Source organism: Aquarana catesbeiana, linkage group LG05 (genome assembly GCF_042186555.1).
Source record: "Aquarana catesbeiana isolate 2022-GZ linkage group LG05, ASM4218655v1, whole genome shotgun sequence".
Lineage (NCBI taxonomy): Eukaryota > Metazoa > Chordata > Amphibia > Anura > Ranidae > Aquarana > Aquarana catesbeiana.
In genome coordinates, this window is record NC_133328.1 from 567,568,388 (window position 1) to 567,585,267 (window position 16,880).

At 42.6% G+C, this 16,880-nt stretch overlaps 1 protein-coding gene across 1 annotated transcript in view; it reads right to left on the minus strand.

Annotated features, from left to right (window-relative positions):
• The window catches only part of RAD54B (RAD54 homolog B), a 170,980-nt gene that overhangs the window by 133,174 nt on the left and 20,926 nt on the right, over positions 1–16,880 (minus strand). The window lies entirely within an intron of this gene.

Consider the following 16,880-nt stretch of genomic DNA (forward strand, 5'->3'; position numbering starts at 1 on the left):
TATATTGAATGATAACGGGTGACGTGTGTAGGAGAGCCCCTGCCGGAGCCCCAATCAGCCTCTGTTCAGACTTGCAGCATTTGCATAATGCTAGTCCTGCTGTCAATCAGGAGCTCTGCTTCCCCTAGCTAGTTAGGTTACACCCAAGGCTCAAACTCCACAGCAAAGCTCAGGCTCGCCTGCATTTTCCATTCTGCTGAGCCCTGGAGGATTATGGTGTTAGGGAAATTTCTTTAGCCTGTCAAACGGTATAATAAGCAAAACATGCCACTGTTTAAAAAAAAAAAAAATCGCAAAGGTATTTCTTTTTTTTTTTGTTGTCGTGGTTTAACAAGTGCCTGTATGTATTTAAAACAGTTCTCGGCTTCAGTTTAAAATTTAATGACGCTTAACACCCAGGATGCTGAAGGGACCTCAAGCAAGGGACTGCATGACATGCAGGGTCATCTCTACTACCTCTGTGTGCCCAGACTCGCCAACAAAGGGAAAACGTATCATAATACAGTAAAACCTTGGAATGCAATCATAATTCGTTCCAGAAACATGCTTGTAATCCAAAGCACTTGTATATCAAAGCAAATTTCCCCATAAGAAATAATGGAAACTCAGATGATTCGTTCCACAACCATTTATGCATAGGTCCTTCAGTTTATAGTCCATATAAAAAGATTATAGCAATGTGATAGGTTGTGTAACCTTAAAATGTCCATCCACAGATGGAGGCCTCCACAAGGGGCATAGAAGCAAAATCCAGCAGGAGCTACAGAGTATAAAAGAGAAGAGAGGCGCCTCTAAGTGTAGCAATATGTTGCTGAATGTTGTACCTTCATTAAATGCCATGCCATAAATGTAACCATATTGCTACACTAAGAGGCGCCTCTCTTCTCTTTTATAGTCAGTTGTGACATGACGCTACTTGTTTATCAAGACATCACTTGTATATTAAGTCAAAAATTATTTAAAAATTTTGCTTGTCTTGCAAAACGCTCTCAAACCAAGTTACTCTCAAACCGAGGTTTTACTGTAGCAAAAGACAAATATAGTCTGTCAGAACAGAAATAGGCAGTATAAACACACATACAAGCAAACAAAAAAAAACATGCAAAACAAAACCAAAGAAAATTCCCAACTGAACTTACCGACCTGCCTGCAACCAACCAAGTTATCATGTCTGACAGTATGCGTTAAAAAACAGGGGTTACGTTTGCACACATTTGCAAATACATGTGTATGCCACAGAGCCAGCTCAAGGCACCCCAATATTATCTGCAGTCCTAACTTAGAATGGATAGGCAGAGAGCAGGTGAGCCTGGAGGGAGCCCACTCCTCAAAGGCACAGGGGTGCACTGGACACCCAGCACATAGCACCATGGCAGCAAAGGTGTCCAGTGCATCATCTCACCAGTATTCCAACAGTACAAACAAATAGCCACTGCCCTCACCAACTGGCCTTTGCAGCAAGGAGCACATGGAAGGGCAACACATGCAAAACAAAACCAAAGAAAATTCTCAGCTCAACTTACCAACCAGCCTGCAACCAACCGAATTATCCTGTATAACAGTAAGCGCTAAAAACAAGAGCTTCGTTTGCAAATACATGCGTAACCTAAAGAGCCCCTTCAAGGCACCCCAGTATTATCTGCAGTCTTAACTCTAAATTTTTAGGGCCTCTACAGTAGAAGCACATGAGCTGGGCTTTCAAACATCCACCCACTTGGCAATACTAAAGACTGGTGTTTGGCCGTTCAGGCAATAAAACCTGCACAGTGAAAGCCCTGGGTCAGCGTGCACATGTATCCCATTAAAGTGGAGTTCCACCCACTTTTACAACTCTTCAGCATCCCTCACTAAACTGTGCACTGTAAACGAATTGGATATATTTTTATTTTTTTTCTCAGCACCTACTGTATATCTGCTGTATTCATTTTTCACTTCCTCCTCCCTGGCCGTGGCCCATCGCATTATTTCCTGTTTGCAATGCCTTCTGGGAAGGGGCGCCAACTTCCTCAGACACTGCCGTTGCTATGGAAACACCTGAAACATATTACACTGCTTGTGCTGCACTGAGCATGTACAAGATCTGCAAGGATGAGATCCAGGAAGAAATACAGTCTGGCTTCAGATGCCCACACTTAAGATGGCCACGGCCTGCTGTAAGTTTATAAAATAACAAACTACTGCTATAAACTAACAAAACAGACCTTAGTTTACAGACTAACTTTACTAGAATACATTAAGCTTGTGTATTATAGGGGTATTTTTATTTGAAAAGTATCATTTCGGCCAGAACACCACTTTAAGAAGTACCTGATCAGGGTGAAGGGCAGGAATGGTGAAGGTGATGACATACTGAAGGGTGCCTACTACAGACCTGGTGGAAACTTGAGAGACTGCTTGTTTCTCTTGCAGAAGACCCTCATTGCTTTTGATCCCGGCTCTGTTACCAGAAAGTTTGGTGTTTAAAGTCAACCTGTGCTTTGCCAGTGCAGAGCAAAGCAACATATTCCCTTAAAGTGATCGTAAAGGTCCTTAAAAAAAAACAAAAAAAAACAATAGGTTATACTTACCTGACAAACCAATGGTTTTGCACAGAGTAGCCTCGATCCGCCTCTTGAGGGGGCCCCCCCTTTCTCTGTGTGCCACCATAGAAAGCCACTTCCTATGGGGGCACACAAGCAGGCTCGATCCTGAGCCACTGTGTGTGTGTCCATTGACACAGTTTGGCCCGCCCCCTAATCAATATTTCATTAACAGCAGGAGGAGACAATGTGGAGGGGGAGAGGGCAGGGTCGCTGCTCTCCGGCACAGCACTGGATCAAGATTGGGCTCAAGTAAGTATTTGGGGGGGAGGGGGAGGGGTTGGGGGTGCTGAACATAAAAGGCTTTTACTTGAATGCAGAGAATGCATTAGGGTAAAAAAATCTGAAGCCTTTATAACCACTTTAACAGTTGTGATCCCCCAGCTTCACATACCCACTTTCATTCACTATATTTGTCTCTAAGCAGCTATACACAGTACTTTTGCATATAAAGAGCATGCAACTCACCCATCTCCTCCCACATAATAGCACTGGCACTAAGTAACTGGCTGCTCAGACAGCAGGGTGCCATCACATGGACGCCTGAAGAGTTTCCTTAGATCTGTGTATGTTCATGGTTATTACTTGTAGCTTACACATGGCATACGCTCTCTCCCACAACCAAAAGGTGTCAAGAACATAAAAGGAAGGAGTTTGTGAAGATGTTATAGGCAGCAGTAAAACATTATTAAACCCAAAAGCAAACATTATATTGCAGCTTACCAATTCTTATTCTTTTATTCTCACCTGGTGATCTATCCAGTAAGTCTGTTTTTCAACAGAACAAGTTGTCCTGCAGATAAAACAGTTAGGGGGTCAAGACAAACCACATAAAATTGATCATTGTAAGCACCCCTGTCGATGTTGTGTAAAAGTTTTCTCCCAAAAGGATAACGGTTTGCTGTAACTGCTTAAAAAGTGTTAGCTGGAGTTTGGCTTCAGTTTGTCAGTCTAACTAAATCTGCTAGTCCATTCAGCATTTCCCTCCCCCCAGATTGACAATGTTGCTGTCCAAAAGGTGTCTCTGTGCTCCTTCATCCAGGAGTGGAAACACTAATACAGGAGGTCTGTTAATGGCCAGATCACCAGGTGAGAAGAGAGGGAAAAAAGCCTGAAAAAGAAAAACGAAAAATACAGACACCACCACATGGAATGATTGGTAAGCTCCAATATATTACACTTTTGGTTTTAGGTTTAATATCGCCTTAAGTGAACCTGTCTATTTAAAGGAGTCTGGGCAGGCAGCATTTAAGATCCATGGGTGCTGTCCATTATATTTTTAGGCCAAGCTGAAGTCTCCTTAAGGCCGGTTCACATATATGCGAATTCGATGCGGGTCTCCCCACATCCAATTTGCAAGACAGGAGAGTGTGATCGGTTCTCAATGGAGCCGGTTCACACAGCTCCGGGAAGGCCACGGTCTGTATTTGGAAAGGACTCTGTGCGTCTTCTGGTCCGGACCTGAATCAGTGAACAGGGACGCACCGGACCCTCTGCTTTGAGCAGCGGCCACAGCATGTGTGAACGGAGCCTAAAGCTGAACTACACTGCATCCGAGTACCACAAACCAAAAGTGCTATTTAATTTTTTTTTTAATATTCAAAGCAAACTCCCCATCCATTCATGCCTCCATGCTTTATTCTGCTGAGAAATTACTTAGAAAAACAACCCCCTTGCATTTCTGGCTGTGGCCATCTTGAGTAAGGGCAGATGATTCAAGTAGAATTTACTTCCTGGAATCCATCCGCCCTTGTGCTAAAAAAAAAAAAAAAAACACAGTTTAAATCAAATAAAAATATGATATATCTTCCTATCCATTTACTAATGCTAGCAACATAAGGATTCGAGATAGTCAATGTTTATTGAGGGAGTGAAGTTCCACTTTAAAGCAGTGCATTGCTTGGTAGGAAGGAAATGAGTGGACTGGAGGGCTGTCCTAAACCTCAACATAATAAAAACAGACACTTTTAATTTTACAAATTCAAGTTGTAACTTCTGGAAACTATAATTCTGAAAGTTTGTGTAGATTGGATGTTGCCTGTAGACTTACTGAACCCTCTTCATTTTGTCATACTTTAGGTTTTCTAGAAATCCTTGTGCTGTGCTCAGGATCACCTTCATTTCCAGTTCAGCTGCCTCACCTCTTCTCAAACTTTCAAAAAAGCTGCTAGTGGTATTTATTTTTGCTTCTTCAAAAACAAGGCATAAAAATCCACCATTATTTGATTTATGTTCTTCTGGCATCACGCAGAATCCCTAAAAAGTCACTTGTCTACAGCAGAACCTTTTCCACTGATTACAAGATTCGACTTCTCCAAGAGAAGATTTATACGCTTGAAGTACAGGTCTAGTTTGTCCTAGCCTCAAGGTTTTTTCCATCCTCCAGGTGAAACTCCTTGAGGTTATTCCTATGCTGTCATAATCCCATATTAGGCTGAGATATTTTTGCCAAATTACAGAAACAGTTTATGCTAGTCAATCAGGACTACCAGGTCCATGAAGAACAACCTGGTAGTGGTGCAAAGCTAACCATACAATAATAAATAAAAAAAAAAACGACCTTCACTTTACTTCAGAATGGAGTTACCAAGGCTGGGAAGTATCTTGTCAGGAGGCATTTCAATCTGCGTATGGAATTGATGCTTTCTACAGAAATCTTGTCCATAGTGACAAAATTAGGGATGGGTTTTTCTTAGGCCAACAGTGGCTTTCTTTTAGCATCAGAGAAAAAACACAAAAACCCTTTCTGAAAAATGGATCCCCTGACAATGAAATTACCATAACTTGGGAAGCACGTATCCCAGGTCTTTTTCTTCTTCAATATATTTACTGAATTTTGAAATTTAAGGAAATAATCCAAACGCCCACACAGGGGCTTAAAGTGGGACTATAGGCAAAAAAATGTTTTTTTCCATTTTGGATAGAGTAAGGGAGGATTATAACACCTATTTCTTTTGCCATCTGTGTCCCATTGGGTAGATTTCCCTTCACTTCCTGTCCCATAATCAAAGAGGAAGTAGAGGAAATCCCTGCAAAAAAGGGAAATTTCTTGGGGATGACCAGGTCACCAGAACCAGTCTCCCCATTGGAAGATTTTCCCTCTATTACTTTTCTGGGGACAAACCAAAATGTGGTATTTACCTTCACTTTTAATGATAATGGTAAACAGGACAACTAGAGGAGGAGAATCTCTACCGGAGTACAGACGGGGGTAAGACAGCTATAAAAACTGACAGGTGTTCTAATCCCTCTGGGAGAAGTGGAGTGAGGTTTTGTCCCCCATAGACGCGGGTAAAGTTATGTGAGATGAGAGGATTCCAAAGCTCTCAAACAAAGTTTGTATACTGGCTTCAGATGCCCACACTTAAGATGGCCACGGCCTGCTGTAAGTTTATAAAATAACAAACTACTGCTATAAACTAACAAAACAGACAGTCAGGCGACTAGCATTTTCAAAAGAACGTTAGCAATGTCAGCACTCAAGCTTCTCTCAGGAAATGTTTACTTTTGAGGACAATCTTGCTCACAGCCATTACATTGAGCTTAAAGTGGTCGTAAACCTCAGAAAAAAAAAATATGAACAAAGCATATTCTTCTGCAGTGTGTACTTGTCTCAATCCAGAACATTAAGTGTAATTTCTGTCTCCTGCTTCCTTCCTCTGCTATCTTAACTTCTGAAGTTTTCCTGACACTAAGAGAAAAAAATCGTGACAGGGGAGGGACCTCCAGCACACTGACAGCCTTAGCTCGGTAAATGTGTGAAGGGGGGGCAGGGTGTCCCTTCCCTCCAATCATCACTCAGTCCTCTCCTCACTGAGTTCTTCATAGTGTAACTTTAGCTCCCTGCCCCCTATTTTCGGAAAGCTAAAACAAGCTTTATACATTCAGCACTTTGAAAGGTTACAGAAAAGAGAGGGCTGCAGATAAACAGGTACAACTTATGATGGATGATGTGTTTCAACTCTGTTTCACACCTGAAGCCAGTCACTTCGCTGGGTATATGTATGGATTTACAACCACTTTAAAGTTTTAGTCTCAGAATTTTTCATTTTAGGTTAAATAGAACCTTCTTCCTGACTTCCTCATAAGACCACACTCCATCTCCATCCAATTTCCCAGGATGTAACTAAAGTGGCTTTCTCCCAGTCTACTGTTGATGTGTCCAATGCCTGAAGGGCCCATATCCAAACTGCATAGATCTGTAGATTTAAAAATTATCAGTTTGCTTCTGTCTGTACAAGGTTTGTCATCTGCATCTTCTTCCAAGTTCATGCTTTCTGGATCATGAAAGCCATTCTAGCAGCTTGCAAGGTTAAAGGCTTGGCATGTGCACTATACTATGGGTGACTTCAAGTGGAAGATCAGGTCTGTTTCTTATAACATTCTCTATACCTAATGAACATTTTCCCATTTATCCCTCCTTTGATTTGTCTAGTTATTTTCCAATGTCTTGCTGCTATGGTAGCACTAGGAAATGGAAAATAGTTTCAAACTTACCATCATTTTTCTTTTCTGATGGGTAACCATGGCAGAATATAGTCTCTACCCTGTTATGAGAATGATGCTGGGCATAAGATAGAAGGATTTTTTTTGTGACAGGTTCTCTGGTAAACCCATTATCATGCTTTCCAGGGTAGAGGAGAGATCTGGGGTCTTATAGACCTCTAGATGTCTCCATAAAGAGGACCTGTCATCCCTTCTTTCTATCACAAGGGATGTTTACAATTCTTACAATTATATTTAAATAAAATAAAAAAAAAAAAAAAAATGATTTAAAAGCACCCCCATCCCTCCGTGCTCACGTGCAGAAGCAAACACATACATAGGTCGTGCACACCGTGTTTGTAAACCATAAAGCCTCACACGCAAGGTACTGCCACAAACTTATAATGACAGCAATAATTCTAGTGCTTGACCTCCTCTGCAACTCTAAACAGGTAACCTGTAAAAATTCTTAAAGCGTCACCTATGGAGATCTTTCAAGTATTGTAGTCTGTCGTGATACCACAAGCGCGCTCAATTTTAAAGAGTGACATGTTATGTATCTATTTATTCAGCGTAACATCAGCTTTTATATTTTACCAAAAATTGGGTTATATATAGTGTTTTTTTTTCCATTAAAATTCATTAAAGGATAAAAGGATAAGTTCTTCTTTTCACAAAAAAAAAAAATAAATGCACATTTTTTTGCAGGTAAAAAAAATGTGCAATTATTATTTTTTGTTGCAGGAGCCTGTAAAGCATTGCACCAGCGATCAGCAGATCACTGGTGCTATGCAGGCCTCCAGCAGATCTGTCAGTGTATCTGTGTGCTCGTGCCTCTTATGAGGAAGCTGATACAGTCTGAGAGTAAGACTGAATAAATTACCACACAGCGCCCACAGCGCTGTGGTAGTTCATTAAAAACTACAAGCCAGCCGACAGCCACAAAGGCTACCGGACCTTGTAGTTTTCCATTCACAGGACACTTTTTTTTTGGGGGGGGGGGGGGTGATCCCTGCTAGCTGTCATAGTGGGGGTTGAGGATGTTCCTTCAAAGTGGATTTTTTCCAAAAAATTGCATTTGAAAAACCACTGCGCAAATACTGTGTGTGACATAAAAAATTTCAACGACCATCATTTTATTCTCTAAGGCCTCTGCTACAAAAAAATATATATAAATGTTGGGGGTGCCAAGTCATTTTCTAGCAAATTACTTTTTAACTTTTAAACATAAAAGTGTCAGAATAAGCCTGGTCTTCAACTGGTTAAAGTTGTTGTTAAGGCAGAAGGTTTTTTTATTCTAATGTACTCTATGCATTAAGATAAAAAGCCTTCTGTGTGTGAGGGGGGGAGAGAGAGAGGGGGAGAGAGAGAGGGAAGGGAGGAGAGAGAGAGAGAGAGAGAGAGGGGGGGAGAGAGAGGGGGGGAGAGAGAGAGGGGGGGAGAGAGAGAGGGGGAGAGAGAGAGGGGGAGAGAGAGAGGGGGAGAGAGAGAGGGGGAGGGGAGGGAGAGAGAGAGGGGGGAGGGAGAGAGAGAGAGAGGGGGGGAGGGGGGAGGGAGAGAGGGGGGAGGGAGAGAGGGGGGGAGGGAGAGTGGGGGGGAGAGAGAGAGGGGGGGGAGAGAGGGGGGGAGAGAGAGAAAGAGAGAGAGGGGGGAGAGAGAGAGAGAGAGAGAGAGAGAGAGAGAGAGAGAGAGAGGGAGGGGGAGAGAGAGAGAGAGGGAGAGAGAGAGAGAGAGAGAGAGAGAGAGAGAGAGAGAGAGAGAGAGAGAGAGAGAGAGAGAGAGAGAGAGAGAGAGAGAGAGGGGGGGAGAGAGGGGGGGGAGAGAGAGGGGGGGAGAGAGGGGGGAGAGAGAGAGAGGGGGGAGAGAGAGGGAGAGAGAGGGAGAGAGAGGGAGGGAGAGGGAGAGGGAGGGAGAGGGAAGAGGGAGGAGGAGAGAGGAGAGAGGAGAGAGACTGGGCCGCAGCTCCATATCAGAAAGATGCTTGCTGTGGGGGCACTCAACGGGAGGGAGGGAGGGACCAGGAGCGCCGAAGAGGGACTCGAGAAGAGGAGGATCAGAGCTACTCTGTGCAAAACCATTACACAGAGCAGGCAAGTAGAACATGTTTTTTTTAGGGCTGAAACAACTAATCGATTAATCGACAACTAATCGATTATGAAATTAATCGATTACTATTTTCATAATCGATTAATCGGCCAGTAACATAATGGGGTTAAAAATAATAAAATTAGCCCTTTATAGTACAAAAAGAGCAAATAATCGCTACTGTAAATATTACTTTCACAGTTCTACAGTAAAAAAATGAACCCCTTACAGTAGTGATCATTTGCTTTTTTTGTACTATAAAGGGCTCATTTTAGTTTTTTTTAACCCCATTATGTTACTAAACATTTTAGACCTGTATTACATCTTTGTGTTTTTTGGTGCTTTTTGCAGAAACACACTACAATTCATTTAACATGGTTTTCTATGGGACACTTTCACAACTATACTTTTTTTCAGCCGCTGCATATTTGGAAAGGGTCAGGGACTTTTTTTTTTTTAACGCAAAACGGTGCTTTTTTGGTTCAATATACTTCAACGGAGAAGCTGCAGAAAAGCATGTAATTCGTTTTTGCAACAAATTGGCCAAAAAACTGTATTTCTCTTCTAATAGTGTATATATAGTATATCTCTTCTGTCTGTTATTCTCAGAGTGGATTTAATATTTTGCTCCCTAACCATATAGTTGGTTGTTTATATTTACCACTGCATAGAGATATTTAAGAATACATTGTTTTTTTTTATAAACTTTACATACTAACTAAATTATACACCACACTTTTTTTTAAGGTTATTAACCGATTAATCGATTAATCGAAACAATAATCGACCAACTAATCGATTATGAAAATAATCGTTAGTTGCAGCCCTAGTTTTTTTTTTTTAGTACCTTTAGTATCACTTTAAGGTAAGTATTCTAAACATATTTTGTTATCCTGCTGCTACTCCACCAAATACTGCAACACCAAACATCCACAATGTTCTTGGTAGTCAGCAACCATGTGCTCCTAGCCTAGGATGGTAATCACAATGTAGCTCAAGAGAATCCAAATCAACTCATAATAAATGCACGATTCGGTAATTCTGACATGTGCCCTAGTCATTCGTTTAAAGGGTGATATTTGCTGATACATCCACTTAGATTAATGTAGTTAGATAAATGGCAGACTGCAAGCAATTGCAGGTTACAGTTATTGCATTTAAGTAAACTTGTAGATGTTTACTTTACATTGTACATCAGGGATGGACAAATTCTAGGAGACAACATGCTTAATAAATTACAGCTGGTGCCTTCTCTTTCAACATTACTAAAAACACATGTTCTCTGGCAAATTAAAACTGCCTAGATTGGCCCTAATGGCTCCTAAATTCTGCATTAGTCTACTTCTGTAAAAGTCATAAAGACATACAAAGAAAAACAATCACACAAACATAATACAGAGCTTATGAAACAAGTACATTTCTGATTAGGCTCTTACACACAATGTAGTATAATTATATATTATCAAGCACAAAATAAAAGACTACTTATATTTACTAGTCAGCAAGAGATCCTGTCTAATCTTTTTTTTTTAAATTTGGAGCAATATAGACAAACATTGTAAAATTCATTTTTAATCACTTCGGCTACTTAAGATTTACCCCCCACCCCCCTCATGACCAGGCCATTTTTTGCGATATGGCACTGCGTTAATTTAACGGACAATTGCGTGGTTGTGTGACACTGCACCCAAATAAAATTATTTTCTTTTTTTTTCCCCCCCACAAATAGAGCTTTCTTTTGGTGGTATTTGATGACCAAAGGTTTTTATTTTTTGCGCTAAAAACAAAAAAAAGACAGACAATTTTGAAAAAACAAAAACAATATTTTTTTACTTTCTGCTATAAAACATATCCTTTAAAAAAAAAAAAAAAATGTAAAAAAAAAAAATCTAATTTCTTCATAAATTTAGGCCAATATGTATTCTGCTACATATTTTTGGTAGAAAAAAAAAACCCCAATAAGCATAAATTGATTGTAGACGCTATAAGTTTTGTGCAAACCAAACTATGAGATACATTTATAGAATTATTATTTAATTTTTACTAGTAATGGCGGCGATCAGCAACTTATAGCGGGACTGCAATATTGCAGCAGACATTCTGACACTAACAGGTTTTTGGGAACCAGTGACACAAATACAGTGATCAGTGCTAAAAATATGCACCGTCACTGTACTAATGTCACTGGCTGGGAAGGGGTTAAACATCAGGGGAGATCAAAAGGTTAACTGTGTGCCTAGCCTGTGTTTATGTGCAGTGTGCTAGGTGCTTTTACTAGGGGAAGACATGGATCATTGTCCCCGTTTTGCAGGAACACAGGATCCATGCCTTCCCTACTGACAGAATGGCAATCTGCCTTGGAACAGAGAATCTTCGGATCGGCAGCACACCCACACAGAAAAATAGGATTTTTATAACAGCTTACCTGTAAAATCCTTTTCTTGGAGTAAATCACGGGACACAGTGCACCATAGTAATCACTATGTGGGCATATAGGCACCTTCAGGTGATGGACACTGGTATACCCAATACAGGAAGTTCACTCTCTATATAACTCCTCCTCTTACCAGGAGTACCTCAGTTTTTGTAGCAAAGCAATATACTTAAACCCCAAAAAGAGGGGCGGGACCTCTGTGTCCCGTGATGTACTCCAAGAAAAGGATTTTACAGGTAAGCTGTTATAAAAATCCTATTTTCTTTATCGTACATCACGGTACACAGAGCACCAAATTAATCACTATGTGGGACGTCCCATAGCAATGTAGGGCACCCCCAGACTTGAGGACCTATACTGCCACCTGCAGCACACTGTGCCCAAAGGCAATATCCTCATGCCTTCTTACATCCACCTGATAAAACTTGGTGAATGTATGTACTGAGCCATAGAGGCCTGGTGATGCACTGCCCAAGAAGCACTAACCACCCTGGTAGAGTGCGCTTTGACTTGAAAAGGTGGAATCTTACCCCTTAAATCATAAGACTGAATTATAACTTGTCGAATCCACTTAGCGACAGTGGATATCGATGCTGCCTGTCCTTTCTTAGGACCTTCTGGCAGTATAAATAAGACATCAGTCTTCCGGATCTGAGCAGTCGTCTTTAAATAGACTTTGACCGCTCTCACTACATCAAGACAATGTAGTGACTTCTCTTCCCTGGAACATGGTTTTGGAAAAAATGATGGCAGGACAATATATTGGTTCAGGTGGAAACCTGAGACCACTTTTGGCAAAAAACCTGGACGAGGCCGCAGCACCACTCTGTCCTCATGAATAATCAAGTATGGCTCTTTACAAGAAAGAGCAGCCAATTCCGAAACCCTCCTTGGTGAGGATATAGCAACCAAGAACACCAACTTCCTTGTCAGAAGGACTAAGGGAATATGCTGTATCGGTTCAAATGGCTGTTTTTGTAACACTGACAAAACTAAGTTCAAGTCCTAAGGGCTCAAAGGTGATTTAACTGGCGGATTAATCCGCATCACCCCTTGCATAAAACCCCGGACTAAAGAATGTGTAGCAAGCGGTCTTTGAAATAAAACCGATAAAGCTGAGACTTGGCCCTTAATAGTACTCAAATCCATCTTCATCTCTACCCCTAATTGTAGAAAGACAAGAATTCTACCTATGATATACCTCCGAGGGTGCCAACCCTTGGATTCACACCAGGAAATATAACCCTCCAGACTCTATAAGATATAGTTCTGGAAGCTGGCTTCCTTGCATTAATCAAGGTAGAAATAACTGACCCGGAAAGCCCACGTTTCTTCAGAATGTGGGTTTCAATAGCCAGGCCGTTAAATTTAGCGTTCGTAAGGTAGGATGGAATATCGGCCCCTGTGAGAGTAGGTCTGGCCGTAGTGGAAGGACCATGGATCCTCCACCACCATCTTTACGATTTCCCCATACCAGGACCTTCTGGGCCATGCTGGGGCTACCAGAATTACCAGCCTTCTTTCCAGCTTGATCCGGCAAAGAGGTTGTGGCAGCAACTGAATAGGGGGGAATGCATAAATCAGTGAGAACTGATCCCACGGGGTCACCAACGCATCTGTTCTGCATGTGAGTGGATCCCTTGTCCCGGACACAAAGTTGACTAACTTCATGTTGAATCTGGACGCCAGAAGATGGAGTCCCCCATCTTTGGCAAAGAGCCCAAAAAATGTCAGGGTGAAGGGACCATTCCCCGGGAATAACTGCTGGCGACTAAGGTAGTCCGCCTGCCAATTCTCTACTCCCGGAATGAAGACTGCCGACAGGCACGGAACATTCCTTTCTGCCCAGGTTAGAATATGGTTCACCTCTGTCTGCGCTGCGAGACTCTTGGTGCCCCCTTGGTGATTGATATAGGCCACAGCTGTGGCATTGTCGGATTGGATTCTGACAGGACAATCCTGTAACCTGAAAGTCCAGGCCTTCAGAGCCAGATGCACTGCCCGAATCCCTAGGATGTTGATAGGCAAGGCTCTTTCGGTTCTTGACCACTGTCCCTGGACAGTTTTCTCTAGTACTGCTCCCCAGCCTGACAGGCTGGAATCTGTCGTTACCACTTTCCAGATAACTGGTCTGAAGGGTTTTCCTTTCAGCAGATTCTGGGTTAGTAACCACCAACTGAGGCTTTGGGACACCCTTGGGGACAGCCGTATTGGCAAGTCTAAAGTTTGAATCGCTTTGTTCCAAGCAGACAGAATACTGTTTTGCAACAGTTTGAATGGAACTGGGCATAGGGAACCGCTTCGAATGAAGCCACCATCTTTCCTAACAACCTCATGCAAAGGCGAATGGAGGGATCTCCTTTCGACCTGACCATCCGCAGCAGCTCTCTTATGGAGTTGATTTTTGCCTGAGGCAAGAACACCTTTTTCTGGGCTGTGTCTATGATTAGGCCCAAATACTAGCGGTTTTAAGGAAGACTTCTCTAGGTTGAGAATCCAACCCAGACTTTCCAGGTAACTGGTTGTAATGCATACACTTTGCTCCAAACGAGCCACTGACTGGTCTATTAGCAATAGATCGTCTAGGTATGCCAAGACTGTTATGCCCTGTGCCCTTAACCTGGCTAGAGGTGGGGCCAGAACTTTTGTGAACACCCGGGGTGCTGTAGCTAGCCTGAAGGGCAAGGCTACAAACTGAAAATGCTGCTGTTCTACCTCGAACCGCAGAAACCTTTGGTGAGCGGGAAATATAGGGACATACAGATATGCATCCCTGATGTCGATAGACGCCAGAAGTTCTCCTCCTTGTAGGATAGAAACCACTGACCTGATCGACTTCATGCGAAAGGAGGGGATCTTCAGGAACTGATTTAGATTCTTTAGATCTAGAATGGGTCTGATATCTCCATTTGGTTTTGGTACCATTAAGAGGTTTGAATAAAACCCCAAACCTTGCTCTTCTGTGGGGATTTGTATGATCACCCCCTGTGCCAGTAATCGGTCTAGTGCCGAAACAGAGATTGCCTTTTCCCTGGATCTTTGGGAACGTTTGACCTCAGAAAACGAGATGGTGGAAACTCCCGAAATTCTAGTTTGTACCCTAGAGACATCGTGGAGATGACCCATCTGGTAGGGGGTCTGCGGTGGGGGGAGGAGGATCTAGCACGCTTCCTATCCTTTTGGATGGTGGATGCGATTAAAGCTGCTAATCTTCCTTCTAGGCCCTGCAGAGCGGAGGAAAATGCATCTACAGTCACGTATACAGGGGCTGAGGTGTGAGAAGCAGCAGCACCACCAATTGGTTCCAATAACTCACTCTGGCTTTCCATATCTGGTATTTCCGGAGAGGATGACAGTGTGGAGGCACGACTGAAGTTCCCAGCGCCTGGGGGTGGAATTTTTAATACCTTTTTTGTGATGTCTTTTTTGGAAGTCATAGTGCTAAGCACAAAAGCAGAGGCACTAAGTAAATGCACTATTTGCTGAGCAATAGTCTAGCAATACAATGCCGCTATAAAGTTCAACTTGGTGCTGAGTAAAATTGTATTTCCTGTACTGGAAATGTCTGCATGCATCCCTTACGTGCCCCAACCCTCCTGTGTCCTGTGTGTCAGACTTCAATCTCTTCAGTTGTGATCGATCTGATAGAGATCTCCTGTTTAATGAGAAGCGTCTGTTTAAACTGTCTCAGGTGCGAGCTCTGCTCGTATCCCCAACGCCCGTGTGCTCCATGTGGACGCTACGTCCCGCACTCGGCGCCGTGCTTAAGCCACGCCCCCTATTGGCATAAAAAAGGCTGTAAGGAAATACAACACCGATGGGGGGGGGGGCTGAGTATCAACACTGTTGTACCTCCCAACTCCATTAGTTCCCCCAAGGGGGAGAAGAACATGCTGTTTGTTCATGATTAAAAAATCCCCCCTGGCTGCTGAGACCACACGCATGCTGTTTTTAGCTGGACTGAGATGACTGAGAGGCAACGTATCAAGGTCATTTACTCCCTCTAGTGGAGACTTTAAGGCATGACAACATTTTACTCATAGAAGAAGCAACTATAGGTGAACTTTTTACAGTTCCTAGGCTTCTTCCCTTACCTCATCCTCGTTGCAGGATACTGCTGTAACAGACAGATCCAAACTTCACCCATCACGGTGGGCTGCGTTATCAAACCTTTTAAGGACTGGGTCCCTTTTATAAGGGTTCCACTCCCTTGGACCTGTATTAGCACGCCGCCAGGAAAGACTTTAGGTAATGTAGCATGACCAAAGCCCTGGGTCCCAGGTTTTGCCTGTAACGCCCTGCAAAGAGAGGAATTACAGGCAAAACCTTGTGCTTCGTATACGAGGCCCGGGTACCATCCACCTTGGCCTCAGTGGCACCTTGGATGGATCTGGTCTATAGTCTATGGAGGCTGTTTAAATCCAGCACGGATCCCTCCTGGAGCTCTTTAGAGCACATCTTCACTTGTGACCAACACCTTAGACACTGACGAAAAATCTGATACTGCTGGTAGGAGGAGGGGTTATATATGGAGTGAACTTCCTGTATTGGGTATACCAGTGTCCATTACCTGAAGGTGCCTATATGCCCACATAGCGATTACTATGGTGCTCTGTGTCCCGTGATGTACGATAAAGAAATAAAGTATAAAGTCTTTATTGAAACATAAATATTAAAAGCACTTAATGGATACAGGCAGGTAGGTTGACATGTTTCACACTATAGAAGTGCTTTGTCAAAACCACAGAAGTTGCAAAAACTACATGCACATTTATAACACATAAATCACATGACAGCACAAATGCATCTCATTAAAATCCAACTCAGCTGTTGCAACTTCAGACCAATAAAATCTCCTGTTCAGAAAATTGTTTAAAAACAAAAAAACGGAAAGTTTTTTGCAACTTCTGTGGTTTTGACAAAGCACTTCTATAGTGTGAAACATGTCAACTTACCTGCCTGTATCCATTAAGTGCTTTTAATATTTATGCTTCAATAAAGACTTTATACTTTATTTCTTTTAATATTTACGCTTTAATAAAGACTTCATACTTTATTTTCTGTGTGGGTGTGCTGCCGATCTGAAGATTCTCTGCTCCATGTTTTCTGCAGCAGTGCGCCCCACCTCACAGAAGTAACATTGGAGTGTTACTGATTGCATCACCTGTGAGCAGCGATCCCCTTTTCTCTACTCGTTTGGCAATCTGCCTTGTTTACATAGGCAGATGGCCATTCTGCCTCTGTACCGAATGATCGGTGGGTGCTTTGCGGACATCGAGTCCGCGGCTTCCGCTGTG